The sequence below is a fragment of the Lepidothrix coronata genome, unplaced genomic scaffold (genome assembly GCF_001604755.1).
Source record: "Lepidothrix coronata isolate B3197 unplaced genomic scaffold, Lepidothrix_coronata-1.0 Scaffold25, whole genome shotgun sequence".
Classification (NCBI taxonomy): Eukaryota; Metazoa; Chordata; class Aves; order Passeriformes; family Pipridae; genus Lepidothrix; species Lepidothrix coronata.
In genome coordinates this window covers 4,386,474-4,402,443 of record NW_016690205.1, presented here as the reverse complement: position 1 = coordinate 4,402,443, position 15,970 = coordinate 4,386,474, and the positions used below count along the sequence as shown (strand labels likewise).

Sequence of the window (15,970 nt, the reverse complement as noted above, 5' to 3'; positions counted from 1 at the left end):
ACTCAATGACCTCACAGGTCTTTTCCAACCTAATTGATTCTGTGATTCTGTAAAGGCAGGGTATGGATTTTTCCATGCAGGTAAACTTTTCAACATACAGCATGAGACTGCGCTCTGATCTCAGCTCTGTGGATCTTGCCTCCGTTTCCTGAAGACCATGCAAGGGCAGGTATGTCTGGAAAATTCAGCAGATGATAACTGACATCTCCAAGAGCTGCAGATCCCACGAGATTCAAAAATTTTGCATTACTGTATATTTTTTAAAGAAATCAGCATGCATTGGTGATTGCAGTCTGAAACCTGAGCTCTTCCTTACCTTAAAAATGGAATTAATCTTGAGCATCAGCCAGATGCAATTTCCTCCTCCTTACTTTATCTGAGGCATCACCTCAGAGGCTGCTACTGTTTGTGACAGTTGCCTTGGGCAGTGCTGTGGAACTGTTGTGGGATTGTAAAACACATGTAGCTCTTGTGCATTATTAGAATTGTTGGAAGAGGGATGCAGGAAGGGACTTGTGTGTAGGTTACACATGAGTTTTTAAGCAAATGTACAAGGTGGGAATGTGGGATATAGGCAGGATCTTTATCTGTGATTACAATTTCATATCAAAACCAACATGGACAGGCTGAGGCTTCTGACCAATGGTCACTTCTCGGGAATGCCACCCTTGGCTCACATGTGACATGTTGGATTCACGGTGTGGTGGCAAAACTGGCCTGATGGTGAAAGAAACAATGTAAAATTTAGCTTTTGGCTATTAAAAAGTTTGGATTTTTCAACTTTTGGGAGTGTAAAGCACCTCATGAGTAACTGAACAGAAATGTGTCTCCATTTGGATATAAATCCATTACTCACTTTAGACATGGGCTGGATCAGAACCCAGTTAAGTCTTCTGGAGCTCTGCATTGTTAGCAGAAATGTGTTTGACAAAAGTTAACTAATAGGAATATCAGACACAGAGCACAAACTCCTTAAATGAGACTGTCATGGTCTTTAACAGTTCTGTGAGCAAAGGTGGAGAAACAACATGATGGATTCTGAGGGAGAAACTGGATACAGAGAGAGAGAACTGATCCGGGTGAGTCTTCTGCTGGAGAGAAGTAGGACTGACCATCATTGCTTATTCAGGGGAAAGGGGCATTTAGGGGAAGTGGAGATCCCTTTGGTAAAAGTTTAGCACTGACATGTAAAGAGATCAGTAGGAAAAGAACTCTTGACATGATAACAGAGGAAAAAAGAGTGTGTGAAATAGAGATGAAGGTAGTAGAGAAGGTGTGATTGATAGTCTAGAAGATCCAAGAGGTGGTGTTGGTACTATGAGGGTAAGGAATCAGCAGGAATGTAGTCACTCTGGATGCTGACAGGTTTACTGGCGTCATGAGGTCACAAAGTTAACTCACCTAATTTGCACTCAGGTATGAAATCAGGTGTTCCCCCAAAAGCATGAGAGGAGGCTGTGACAGCCCCCTGGTTTACACACACAGCCTGTATCCCATATAGTGCTCCATCCTGGACACCACTTGTAGCTGTTCACAGCAGGCTGAGGAGTGGGGAGGGGCTGATGTGTGCTTTCTGTAGGTGATGGCAGAGAAAAGAGGCTCAGATAGGATATATCCATAGGAATCTTCTATGGAAAACCCTTCTTGTCCAGCAAGGCTGCACAGGAACTGTCATTAATAAAACCAGAGTCGTTGTGGTCAGCCCTAGAAGTCAGGAAATGCACCCAGCTGGACTGCTGAAACTTGTTTTGGTTTTCACTCCAGGAGGGATTCTGAGATCAGAATTTATTAGGAAGGGATTACTGCAATCCAGAGATAAGGAAAAATTAAGATAATGCCTCAGTCCAAGCAAAGGATGAATGCCAAGGATGTGATTGACAGTGAAACTATTGACAGGACTAAAATATGCTCATTCCTTTAACCTTGGAAGTTGCACACCAGGTACAAGGTAGAGTGCCCAGCTGGGACTGAAAGGGGATGCTGGGAAACTGTCTTTTCCTTTAGGAAATTATATCAGGAATGTATAAGGAAACTAGTATGACATGATCATTCCTGACTAAAAATTGTCCAGGAAGAACAGGTTAGATCAGGGGATACGTTACTCATTTAAGGTTCCTGTGGATTCTTCATATCGTTATTTTTCTGTTCCCTAATTAAAGAGATGTTTTTGAGGAAGAGAAGAGGTAGAGAGGAAGACAACAGGTAGCAAAGAGAGAGAATAAGTTGGATAGATCCTTTGCTTACAAAACTTGTGGTAAAGAAAAAACCACTTCAAAACACAAAAGTAAAATGAAACCTAATAACTTAAGGGTCTGGAAAATATGCTGATTCTGTAATAATGTGCAATTTTAAATTTTCCCTGAGATCTTGAAGAAACAATTCTATTGATACCAGAATTGGCTGACTGATGTTGATTCTTGAAGTTTATGTCAAACAGGAAGCAGCTCTGTGTTCTATGGGAAAATAGAAAACCTTATATTTAGGAGGGATGAAAAGAGGATTCAGAAACATAGGATTTTCTCAAATAGAGCACCGAGAGAAGTCTTAGCACCCACTAGCAAATTATAGAATCATAGAATGGTTTGGGTTGGAAGGAACCTTAAAAATCAACTCATCCCACCCCCTGCCATGGGGAGGGACACCTTCCACTAGCCCAGGTTGCTCCAAGCCCCATCCAACCTGGCCTTGGACACTTCCAGGGATGGGGCAGCCACAGCTTCTCTGGGCAAGCTGTGCCAGAGCCTCACCACCCTCACAGGGAAGAATTCCTTCCTCATATCTAATTTAAATCTCTTTCATTTCAAATGAACAAAGGCTTGACAATGGGGCTGAGCTGAGACCCAGTCAAGGAAAAATTAGGAAGCTTGAGTCTTAGAAAGGGGTTTAGGATGTGACTTTAGTACTAAAATAGCCCATTTTAGAGCTTGGTTGCCTTCATGCTTTTTATGAACTTTGTGTGTTTGATTCAGAGAAGAATGGGGACTCCACTCAGACATGCTTAGAATAGCACCAATGTGCTATTCAGATACTGTAGCAAAAGTCAATTCTAATTTATTTCCATGTATTACTAATGTCATTGCATGAATCATTGCAAAAGATATGGAGATGAGAATTAAAAAAAAAAGAGTTAAATTGGAAAGGCCTAGTATTTTTCATACATTGCCAGTTATGACATTTAATCTTAATTGTGTCTGAATTTGACTGATTTTCCAATTGCCTGATTTTAGCAAGAGTTATGTTGTTGCTAGGACACAGAGGCTTCTTATGATACATCTATCATCAAAGTAAAAAAAAAAAGATTTTAAAGACTGATTCTTGTATTTACACTCAGAAGTATATTTTGAGCAGTGATGTCCTAATGCAGAAGGACCATAACACACTTATTTTGAAATAAAGGCTTTGACAAGTGGTTAAGAAATCATTTTTTAATCTCTCTGTGCATAAACTGGAAAAAGCATGATGCTCTACGCTAGCTCTCGTTTCCTGTGGTTCCTTAGTCATGGTTTGTTTATCATTTTCATGTTCTCAGCAGTGAATTTGGTTTTTTCTGTTTCTATTCTTTTGTGTGTCCTGGTACCACTCATTTCTGCCATTGACTTTTTTCCCCCTTTTAAAAATTAATAATTGATTTTTAAGAGCAGTCACAGATATTCTGCTGGTTCTGCATTCCCTCAAAGGGTATCTGCTGTTGTCATGACACAGGGGAATTCACTGCTTGTGTTTATATGGACCCTGAACCATCCATGTAGTAAGTCTATTCTGTATTACAAGTATTAATTACATAGTGGTGACCTCCCAGGCCAACTTCTGTAATGTTTTTATGGAAAGATTTGAGACTATGATTTTTCTGTGGGGCCTGAATGAACTAAAGGCAACAGTTACCTTCCCTTCTGACTCTCTCACCCCTGAAAGGCCATAGGGAAATTTCTGTAATGATGCAGAACAAGAACTCTGAGGTCCTTGTCATGTGTGATTCATGTCCCTGAAGCCACAGAAGCTCTGCAGCAGGCTTAGATGTAGAAGTTTTAGTAAATGAACCTCTCTACTACTAATTGGTTTGAACTATTTATGTCTGTGACCCAACACTCCTGGCTCTGGTTGCATTTCAAGAACCAATACTTTGCCCTTGGTGACCTGGCAGGTTCTTTTTTAATCCTGAGAGAGAACTAGCATGGAAATGGACTCATTAGACTCATTTATTAGTTAGTAGTCTTCCAAGTTATGGCCATGTTTGGGTCCCAGTAAGTTCACATCACAGCCTGGCCACGGATCAACTCACTCAGCCACATTTATTACCACTACAGGGTCAGTAAATATGTAGGATGGCAGAGCTGGGAAATCCTTTGACTTCCTGCTTTTCTGTCCTGGAGAGAAGTATTTCTGGATAAAGTCTTAGAAACCACTTTTTTTCTTTTTTTTTTTTCCTCCTGAAGAAAGACTTCGAAGGAAAACATTTATTAATTTTTTCAGGAAGGATTGTAGAAAGTGTCATTATTGTAACAGAAATGGGAAAGCTGGACAAAACCCTCGAGGTAACAAATTATTCAAAGTACAGCGTAAGGGGCTCCAAAATAATCATGAATTTGAACTGAATATCAAATAATAGAACCATTAAGGTTGGAAAATTCCTCTTAGATCATTGAGTCCAACCATTAACCCAGCATTAACCCACCACTAAACCCCAGGTGCCACATCTATGGCACACATTTGTGCCTAGGAATTAAGAGGTCCATTTAGAGCATGTTAAAACATTTAATTTCCCAACTTTATGGGGCATTTTATTTCAGAACTGCTCAAACTCTTCCTTGATATCAACTTTTTTGGTTGGAACTTGAATATTTCAGCAGAGGAGTACAGTGCAAGGCCAAGGCCATTGCAGTGTGGGATGAGAACAGTTAGTGTGTCATTCATCTTCTGAGTTCGTGAAAAGCCGAAAGAAGTTTGAAATTTATGACAGTAGGAGACAATGAGTATTTTACTAGGGCCATTTAGGACTGTCATTTGCATGAAATTAAAGATGGGCCCTTATAAATTTATGTATGAAGTTCTGACAATCCACATCATTTTCGAGACAAAGATTTAGAATGTGATACTGGAATAACATTTGGTAGATATATTGCTAGATCAAAGTCTGTTGGTATTAATATGAAATTTCAGTTTTCTTTATCTTTTACAAGGAACTTTTTTTTAGCCCTGGAGGAGTCTCCAGTAATCAGTGGTTCAGCAGGATTTTAGCAGGCCCTGTGCGGGGAAGGGTAGATTTTTAGCACACTTTGCTGCTTGATGTGCTTAAATATTTTCTCCAAATGGACGTTTTTGAGGGGAGAATTCATTGCAGGGGGAAATAAAGCTCCTTTATCCAACATGAAGTCTGGATATGTCCAAAGAACAGATGACAGACATTTCATGGTGTACAGAGAAGCTCTTGTGCTTTTAGGGTGGAGTAGCATGTAGGTCCATAATACAAATTCAGATGCCATAAAAGAATGTAAGCAATAATGTTGTGTGCCAGAAAAAAGCAAAATAGATGATGTTCTACTAACAAAATATGCTCATGTTATTACCCTTGGCTAACATTACTGACTTAGTTTGGGCTTTGTATTAATTACTGAAAATTGTGGGGGGTTGGTCTCCCCAGAAGGATGGTTTATTATTACAAATACAGCTGACATCTTGCAACTGCCAACACCTCTTTTTTAAATAAATTCCATCTTATTATGTGTTTTAATGTATGCATCAGCTTGCCAGAATGACACTATATGAGAATATTTTCTTCAAGTGTCCGTGGCTACTAACCTGCTCGGATTTGAAGACCTTTGAATCCTGATGTGATCAGTAAAATGTGTTCCAGACATTTAGTTCCACTCCTTATCTCTATAGTTACAGAATGTATCTATAATGAATCATTTCCAGAACATCTGGATGGATGTGGATAATGAAATCCAACTGTAATTCATCTGGTTGCCACTGTACTTAATTTATGCTTAATATTTTATCTATATGGTCATAGAATCACAGAATGATACGGGTTGGAAGAGACCTTGAAGCTCATCTCATTCCACCCCTTGCCAAGGGCAGGGACACCTTCCATTAGACCAGATTGTTCATCTGTAGAAATTTGTTTCAATGAAATACTTTTTGTTTTTAAAATGCCTATTTATTTTGAGAGCAACATAGGATTTCTCCCATAAAATACAAATAGATGTGTGAGTACAAATATCTCCAGATAATTTGGCTGCCTGGGTGTTCTCTTGGAAATCTGTTGCTGATGGAGGGATGTGAGACAGTGACAATATCTTTGATCTCTGCTGCTGCCCATCTGTGGCACAGCAGATTTCCTGGTTTTTAGGCTTCTTTTCTGAATGCTTCTGGTTTATTATGAGATTCTGGGAATTTCTCAACCTCAAATGAGCAGAGCTGATGTTATGTGCACCCTTTCGAAGTGAATGTTTATTACCAGGTGATTCCTTCTACTCCTACATTCCTGTGATTCCTTTGCAAACTGTTATGTCATGGAATTTTATCAAGCAACACCATAATTTAGTCATTTGAGTGTGCAGATATAAAGATCAGGGACATGGAATATTGGGTGAACTTTTGTGGCCTGTTGAATTTGAATGATATCTAAGCATAAAAATATTAGGCTCTCTGAAAGCAAAGCTACAATCCATTCTTAATATGTAATAAGGTGGTTTTATCTGCTGAATAGAAATTATTCCTTTCTCAGGCACAAATTATCTACAGATGGAGGTCTATCTGTAATATTAACATTTTGGGGTTTTTAACTTGGCTTGAACTTTTCAGATTATCTTTTAAGACCTCATCTAGTATTAGAAGAAAACACATACAAGATCTGATTGATATTCCAGTATGGACAAGTCCTAATGATGTTAACACAGGAAGATAAGTCAGAATAAACATCAAATTATTTTTCTGTTTGTGTTTGTGTCTGTGAAAGTCTTGTGTAGTGCAGTGACTGATTTCTTTGGGGAAAAAATATCTTTGACCGTAGTGCTGGATCAGTTCCCTGCAATCTGTCTAAGTCAAGCTTTCAATATAATTTTCAAGCGTGTTTCTTTGAAGAAAGTATTTGACCTCGTCCATCATCATATTTCACTGTCACAATTACGATTCCCTGGAGAATTAGCCATGTTTGTCCAATATCAGGTGTTCTGTTGTGATGCTCCTCACTGGTAGGGAGCTGATGGTTTGGAAATGCAGTTCTGGAGGGGAATTTTGTGACCTTGAAGGACAGATCTGAAGTTTATGTCTACCTGGTTTGGAAATGCAGTTCTGGAGGGGAATTATATGACGTTGAGGGGCAGACCTGCAGTTTAGATCCACCTGCTCTTTCTCCAGAGGCCCTTTCTGAGGTTGACCAAGTGAACCGATGAATCTTCCTCAGTGCTGGACCGTCCCCTTCCTGGGGACAGAGTGGGGAATTCAACCCACAGCCCCGTGTTGTGCAGTAAATCAGAGCCCTGCAGGGAGTGCTGGTCCTTCTCTGTGCTGGTGAAGTCTGTAAGTGGAGCAGGGCTGGAGTGTTCAGCACTGAGAGGACGTGGGGATATCAGCGACGTGACAAGCCGAGCCAGAATGGAAAACTTCCATGAAGGCTTTGGGAACAGGGGTCTGATCTCAATGACAGTTTTGTTATGGCTTAGGGAGATTCAGCAATTGCATGAGGTTGCCAATCTAAAGTGGTTTGGATTCCAGTGTTTTAATTTGTTCCTTTAGCTGAGGAGTTTGTCTAACAGAGCTGGAGCTGAACTCCCGAGATGGGAAAAGGCAAAGCGTGGAAAAGGCTTGGAAGGGAACCCAGCTGTTTAACAACCAGCCCAGATCATCAGCTGTGAATCCTTTCGTTTGCCTGCAGAGGAAATAATATGAGATTAATAAATGAAGCATTCAGGGGCTGGGCTGGGAGGTATGTGGGATCAAATAACATTCTAGGCAAAGACAAACTCAGGCTGTAAATGGAGCTAAGAAACCGTCTGAGTCTGAACAGGACGGGCTGTGTTAGAACCTCATTTGGGCAGGGAATTAAGAATTGATCCTGTTAGTATCTGACAGGGAATTGTTGACACTCTTGTGTGTCCTCCAGCAGCTTCTACATCTACCTGCAACTTGTTACATTGACTCTAAAATATCTTAATCTGAACTCCTTTAACTTTGGGCTTGTTTTATTTTTAAAGGAAGCTTGTTGCAGTGAGATGGTCTGAAATACTGGGGCAACAGCAAAGATGTATTTGCCATTTATTTGCAAGTGTCACAGTTAAGCTCTTATGCTGTAAAGGACTTTTCTGCAGATTGTACAAAACCCCAGTTTGGGCAGTAAAACTGCCTTCCCTGCTTTGCTAGGGGAGATTCAGAATTATTCCTCTTTCTCTGGGGATCACAAGGAATCAGTGACAGAATATAAAGGCTGTGCATGAGATTTTCCAGTACTGACCTACTTCTTCTCTCATTAAAATCACTGTGAGTTTTACCATTGACTTTTCAGGCAGTCAGGCCAATATTGTGTGCTAATGAAATTGCTTTCCAAAAAGCTTCTCCAGTAGTTGTGTCCAACAGTTCCAAGCCATGGGTCACAATATGATTTCAAAAGCACCGAGGAGACCATCAGCATTGTGAAACGTATTTCCTGGCCCTGGGTGGCTCAAATTTGCATCTCATAGGCTGTGGCAGGAAGGAGAAACCACACAGAGGGCCCTTTTTGGAGGAATCTGTTTGTGCATTTGCCTCTGTGGTCTCCTTCTCCAGGGTTCCCTCATCCTGTGGAGGAGCCTGACAGGAATATGGAGGGCTGCACTACCCCTCTAGGCTACACAGGGGTTGCATAAGACAGGTAGTCTCAGGGAATTCACTGCTTTGTTATTTCTACCCTGTGAGCTTTAAACATTTAGGATTTTTTTTCCTTTTAATTCTTTTGCAATTTGTTCCATAGTTCAGTGTTTCACACTGTCTGGACGTTCAACAGCCCAGAGAGCTCTGCCAGAGGAGCCCAGACACAGCGAAAAAGGATTTTTTTTGGGTTCAATGCATATCCATAGGAAGGAGATTTACCTGGGTCAGGTTTTTCCTCAAGTACCTACAGGAAATGCTGAATAAGCATAACAGCTTACGTGGATGGAAGCCCGATTTTCCTAATATTAAGCATAGAATCAGAGCCAGGGATTTGGTTTGGGGCTAAATGAACTCCAGGATGTAAAGCCGAGACCAAAAGAAAAACAGAATTTTAAACTGTATGCTTTAAAGTTAATGAATAGTTACACTGTCTGGAATACTGCAGGAAATAAAAACTCTGGGTTTTCTTGACTTCTTACTTTTGGAGATTTTTTTTTCCTTGCACAATTTAGCAGTCAGAGATCTAGAAAAGGAAGACCCGTACGTTCAGATAATTTGGAGAGATAATTTTTTTTTTTTTAAAAAGGGGGAAAAAAATATTATCTATCCCAAACTGGCTGAGCTGAGGCTGTGAGAGGCTGTGAAAGCAGCAGCAGTGTGCCCTCCAGCGACAGGAGCTGCTACAGCAGCGAGAGTGACAAGCTCCCCAGGGACTTCTCCACACAGGGATGCTCAGAAAGTTAATATGAATTAATCAAAAATATGACTAAGTGAAAATATCTCCATTCCACTCTCACCACCTTCCCTTCAGCAGATGCCTGCCTTCTTAGTTTGCTCTTAATTTGCTGTGATCTTCCTACCCTTGGAAAATGATAGAATTGTTTTTGGCTTCTAGACTAAAATACACCAGAAAAGAATGCAGGTTCTACATCTGTAAGTAGCTGCCAGTTTTAATAATTTTATGTACTTTGATGGACAGTCCAGGAACAAGGAGCTTTGTGGTACACAGGACCTTGATTTTGCAATGGGATTGCAGAGGGAAACCCACTGGCTTGGGGTAGGGACTGAGGGCACTCAGCATCCTGCCCTTCCTTGCACTGGAATGACTCCAAGGGCTGGTCTCTGAGGGGAAAATAGGCTGGATTATGAGAGAGGAGAGAGAACCTGGAGGTGTTCAAGGTTGGATGAAGCTTGGAGCAACCTGTTCTAGTGGAAGGTGTCCCTGGCCATGGCAGGGGGTTGGACTAGACGACTTTTAAATGTGCCTTTCAGCCCAAACTATTCTGTAATTCTATTCTATAATTGTGTCTTCATTTAGGTTTCCAGCACTTCTGTGCCCTAAGGACATCCCAAAAAGGTGGGCAATCCAAAGGTCAACAGAGATGTATTTCTGTAAAAATGTAATGATTTATAAACTGAACCTTGTTCTTCTGCATGGAGAGGATAAAACCACTGAGGTGATAGGTCAGAGCTGGTTATTTTTTCTGAATTCTCTTTTATTGTTTGAAGTGTGGGTATTGATGTAAGACTGTCCTGCCCTCCCTTGCTCTTTTTCTTGTACACATACAACTGCATGAAGAGAGAGAGAGAAATCCTCTGAGCTGGAGGGGGTTCAGGTTGGACAACAGTAGGAATTTCTTCATGGAAAAGGTGGTCAGGCATCAGAAGGGGCTCCCCAGGGAGATGCTGGATTCACTATCCCTGGAGGTGTCCAAGGAGTGACTGGACATGGCCCTCAGTGCTCTGGGCTGGGTGACAAGGTGGGGATCAGGCATGGGGTGGACTCGGTGGGCCGGGAGGGCTTTTCCAACCTCAGTGATTCTGGGATTCTGTAATCCCAAAACAAACTTGAGACCAAGAAAGGAGAATGAAATCAAGAAAGCTTAACAAAAAAGCAGCGTTTTTTTAAGAGTTGTGTTTTGATCTGGGCGATGTCAGCAGAGATTTATGGGGTTGCTTGAGCAAGAGTTGAATTGCCTGTCATCTCCCACTGCTGAATAATCACATTGCACACAAAGTCTGCCTTAAACGTGTGAAGAGGGAAATCCTTCCTCTCCAGTGAAGGGAACTGATCATATGGAGAGCAGCTGTAATTGAATTAGATCCTGATTTAATAAAATACTATTAGGAGTGACACTGCCTTACACTGTAGTGGCAGCCCTTTGGAGTAGCACTCAAAGCAGTTGCCAGGTGGGAATCTCCAGCTTTTTAACTATAATTTCCTGGCTTTTTTTTTTTTTTTTTTCTGAACTACTTTTTCATAAGGGGAAAACTACAAAGAGACCACAGCTTACACAGACCTGAGCAGTTATCCTTAGCACAAAAAGAGTTTAGTTGATAAAATAGGTATTTTGATCAGATCACTGTATTACATCAGATTTTCAACTATTATTTTCAGTTTGTACATTTTTTCCATACCTTCATGAAGTTTTGAAGAAAAATAGTTGGTTTACAGAGTGGAAGAAATTGCTGGCTTGCAATGACTGTGTCATTGAAGAGAAGAAGCAGGTACACAAAACCACCTTGAGATCCCAGGGTGTATTCTGTGGTGGGAATAACAGGGTTTCCATCACTTGAACACTTCATAAAGAATGAAATAATTTGATTTTTAAAATATATCAGACAGTATGCAAGTCCTCTTTGGTGTCATAATTTGTCTCTTATTTAAAGGGAGTCTTTCATGATAAAGCAATAAAACTCAGAGATATTGACTGAAAACTCTTTAGGATTCTTTGGTTTAGTTGTTTACCACCAAGGAGAAATCATTTTACATGTAGCCCTGATTTTTTGACTTAATTTTCATAGTAATAATTAGTAATAATAGTGTAACATAATAAAATTTCTGTAAAGCAGGAAAAGTCAATATTTTGCTGTTTTCTAGTCCCTGGTACCATGTCCTGGTCCAATCTTGAAGCTTGTGCACACCCTAAATATGTGAATAATGTTGATTTCAGTGGTACTGTTCCCACACTCATAGTGATGTGTACAATTATCCAGTAGGAAAAAGCAGGCCTAATGTATAAAAAATATATGTTCACTCTTCCACAGCCCCATTGGTCGATGTCATGGGCAGGTAGGACCTGCAAAGCTCGGACAAGGTCAGCTTGGGAATATCTGTGAGGTTAATACACCTTATACTGTTTAATTCCTAAAATAATTAATTCCCTAATTGCTGCAGTCTGAATCACCCAGGCAGATCTTTCTTCTTTGTAGTCCCACCATGTTGACCAAACTTTGAGTTGCTCTCAAGGTGTGTGGGTGAGGACGTGGAGTTGGAAGCATTTGGGTGCACCTAGAATTGAGTTGGATCTAAAATCTTAAAACTTGGTGAACATGTGGAAAAGAAGAAGGAATTTCATTGCAGTGGCAATATTAATTTTTGTATTTGCTTTAAACTGATTTGAGCCACAGTGCAGTTTTCTCATTTTAGTTAAAAAAAAAAAAAACAAAACAAACCGAAACAGCTCTGTTTAAATGGATACTAAAAGAAAAATGGAAAACTATGAATAAAAAATGTAGCAGACATGATGGGGCTGGTAATTCCTGATTAGAAATCACTGCTGTGGCTGTTAGTGCTGTAGATCAAATTTACAGCTGTCTGAAGGTGTTACATTTAGAATAGTCTCATTTGGAAATCATTATAAAACTTTGAATACACTTTAGGTGGTTTGATTTTAGTTTTTAAATTATTTTTTAACCTTATTTACAACCAGCTTGTTGAAACAGTTCCTCTTTCTGTTCTTCATGTTTCCTTCCCCTTCAGTTATTAGGGCTGCAGACTTTAAAAGGCAAATTTATTCATTACAGAGGAGGACCATGCATAATATAGAATTCATGCTGTTTATCAAAGCCTGAAAAAATAATTATGGAATTTGTGCATGAAGGAATAGAATTTACACATGTCAGTAGGATGATATTGTTGTTTATCCACCAGAAAAAAATTATTTGCCTGAGGCCATGAAGGTGTAGTATTTCTCAGGACTCACTTATCAGAAGCCTCCTGACTTTATGTGAGTTAATACAAGGATTTGACTGCCAGTCATCCTTTTTCCTGAAATAAAAGAAAATTAAAGTAAAATAAGAGTCTTCAGTCACTTTTATTTCAATTGTTTTGAGATATTTGGTCTCATTCTGACCTTTCAAATAAACAGAGATCTACTCAAATTAGTTTGTCCGAGTGAAGGTGTGGCTCAGGCAGTCTGGGATGTGCTGAGCAGTTATTTTTTGGGGCCTGTTGTCTGTCCTGAAGAGAAATTACTCTGTTTTAGGTACATAAAAAATTAAAATTCATATTAGACTTCACTTAGTTTTCTTTGGAGGTTTCTGTTTATGAAGGCTTAAGTACAGCTTTAATTTCATTGTCTCCATGAATCTGCCCACTGGAAGTTGTTGTTTGAAGGCAAGTTGTTTTCACTTGGTTGTTTTATTTATATTTTTAAATATTTCAGAAACCAAGGGTATTTCTAATTACTGAAATCACAAATTACACAGCAGAAGGCTTTAGACTGAATCCTCCTCTCCCTCCAAGAAAATTAAGCATAGAAAACAATAAAGATAACAAATAATAAAGACAATATTATAAAGAACAGTAAAGACAACAGCAGAACCTTAGCCCATGGTTAGCCTTTAAATACATGTTGTAGATATTGTTTTTCCTTTGTAAATCAGAATTTCAGTGGTGTTTATTCAGTAGGAAAATTGGAAAGAGAGAAGTGAGTCAGGTATCCAAATGAAGCTCCTTCCACTGCAAAACCCCACCTGAATAATTTCAATTTGAATTAAATCTCAGTAGGCTTTGGTCAGGATAGACATCATCCCAAATCTACCCCTAAAGGCATAAAAACAAATCACCAAAACCTTTCCCTGCAAGTGCTGTCACCAGCAAGGGACCTCCAAACTTCAATCCACATTGTTTGCATTTGAGACAAAACAAACACATACAATGTTGGAGCTGCACAACAGCTAAATTAAAATGGATGCAAAAATGGTGTTTTAGGACTTACATAACCTCCAGCAGTTTCACTGAGAAATATATGCTATTTTATGCAACAGCAATTTGGAATGCTACAAAAATAATTACTTTTAAAATCCATGCTGCACATATGCAGATGGTTAACAAACTCTGGCTCACTCAGCAGATGAAAATGATATTGGGAAAATCCATGCTCTAGAGATAGTGCCATTCCATTATGAATGTTCAAAGTATGCAAAAACATTACAGCTATATTGTTTTCCAGAACGGACTGGATCTCAATGCCAGATGTTTTATTCTTTGCATATCTTGTTGTAGCTTAACAATTACTGCTCTTTGAGTTTGTCCAGGCTGGGAAAGGAAATGTGAGTTTTACATGTCTGTCTAATGCTTGTCTGGTACACACAGAAGGTTCTAGTGAGTTAATCTATCTCCCAGCTCTCTCCTGGTCATTCCTGTTGCCTAAATAACAGAGAACTCCTTTTGGTTTAACTAGTTTGGCTTTAAACCCAAACAGAGCTCTTGCACCACTCAGGACATGGGAGTCCACTGGAATAAGTGGGATTTTGTGCCACCTGGAAGGAGCATTTCTGAGGCAGGAATGGGATAGGTGAGCACTGCCGCCCTCACTGCTCCCACTGACAAGGCTCCCAAAATCTTGTCACCTTTGTCTTTACGAAGGTTCAGTGGTGAGAGGAAAGACCACATGAAAATATCCATTATTTTATAGGTCTGTCCTTAGATTTTACTGTACTGAAATTTATAATATTTTTTATTGGACATTCAGTTGCATTTTTAGAGGTTGGTATGTGTGTATCCCAAAATACTACCCTTTATGTGTTCCACAAAACCTTCCCTCTTTATGGGATCATTGCCAAGGGGAGCAACACCTTTGCCCTTTAGGAGTATCTTCACCTGCATCAGACATTTACAGTTATCCCCAAAATAACATTTTTCAGTGAAAGCAAGATTTAAAAGTAATTTCTTCAGTTAAGACTGAATGATAAACTGTAAATTTTCCTTTTTTTTCTCAGAAGATGGCATTTCTCAAAATCTTTAAAGCACAAGTGCATTCTGTATTATACAGAGGGATTTTTATCATGAATTAAAACTGTTTCAGTTGTCATCCTTTAGCCTTATTGCTGATTTACTTAATTAGTAATTTCTGAGAACAGCCATAATAACTGTCACAGATACTGTGGGAGAGTCATCAACACTCTGCATGTTAATATAATTGTAGAGTTTTGTTACTTTTCCAAGTGTTCTTGTTATCACCAAGTGCTACTTCCAGTGTTTGCCCACAGTATTCCATAACTGAAGGAAATCTTTCTTTAAATCAGTGTGGACTGCAATTGTAGGAGCCTTCTAAACCACAATCCATGTTCTGCAGGAGTTTGCATTAGGGGAAGAATCTAAAATATGGTTTAACAAGCATGTGACAATAAATTAAGGAAATACATTTTGATATGTGAGAAAAATTGGTTTCCACAAAAATACTCATCTCCTCCTAGTCACAGCTGTGACTTTTGAATATGTATTAAGCTCTGCAAGGATAGCTAAGCTAGGAATTTGGCAGTAATAGTCTATTCATAAATATACATGAAATGTGAAAAAATAGTTTACGGAGTTGAAAGTGAACATTGGTCAGAGTAAGCAGATATACCTTGGGATAAAAATTGCAATTCATTGTCAGTGTATGAAGCCTTTGCTTTTACCTTCTAAATGTTACAGTGTCATTAGATTTTCTCATCTATGCTGCATTACTTATAATTGAATAGTGTATTAACAAGTGAATGGTTGTTTAAGGGGAGAGAAAGAACCTTCTACCCAGGCAGTTTAAGTTTTAATATCTACTCTCCAACAGAAACAACTCATTTAACATTCAAAGAGAGATCTTGGCTTTTTCTCTCAACTCACTTTACCTCAACAAACCAGATGGCAAACGTCTCACTGAGAGTGCCAGTGAAAACAGTGTCTGCATCTGCCCACCCTCATGTTTTCCTTGCCAGCACAGGGGAAACAATATTAAATTTAGGGTCTCGTATTAAGCACTTGCAGCTACATTTCTAGTTTTTCTCATTTTGCATTCTCACACTTCATTGAGCCAAACTACTGACAGTTTTTACTTATTCTGATGTATGGCAGGGGGTG

At 39.4% G+C, this 15,970-nt stretch overlaps 1 protein-coding gene and 1 long non-coding RNA gene across 3 annotated transcripts in view; both read left to right on the top strand.

Annotated features, from left to right (window-relative positions):
- ADAM12 (ADAM metallopeptidase domain 12) overlaps nucleotides 1-15,970 on the top strand; it is a 182,026-nt gene that overhangs the window by 61,381 nt on the left and 104,675 nt on the right. The window lies entirely within an intron of this gene.
- On the top strand, nucleotides 1,030-11,325 carry LOC108494502. Its single transcript, XR_001873865.1, has 3 exons — nucleotides 1,030-1,079; nucleotides 10,166-10,204; nucleotides 11,246-11,325. It is a non-coding gene; the product is annotated as an uncharacterized LOC108494502 (long non-coding RNA).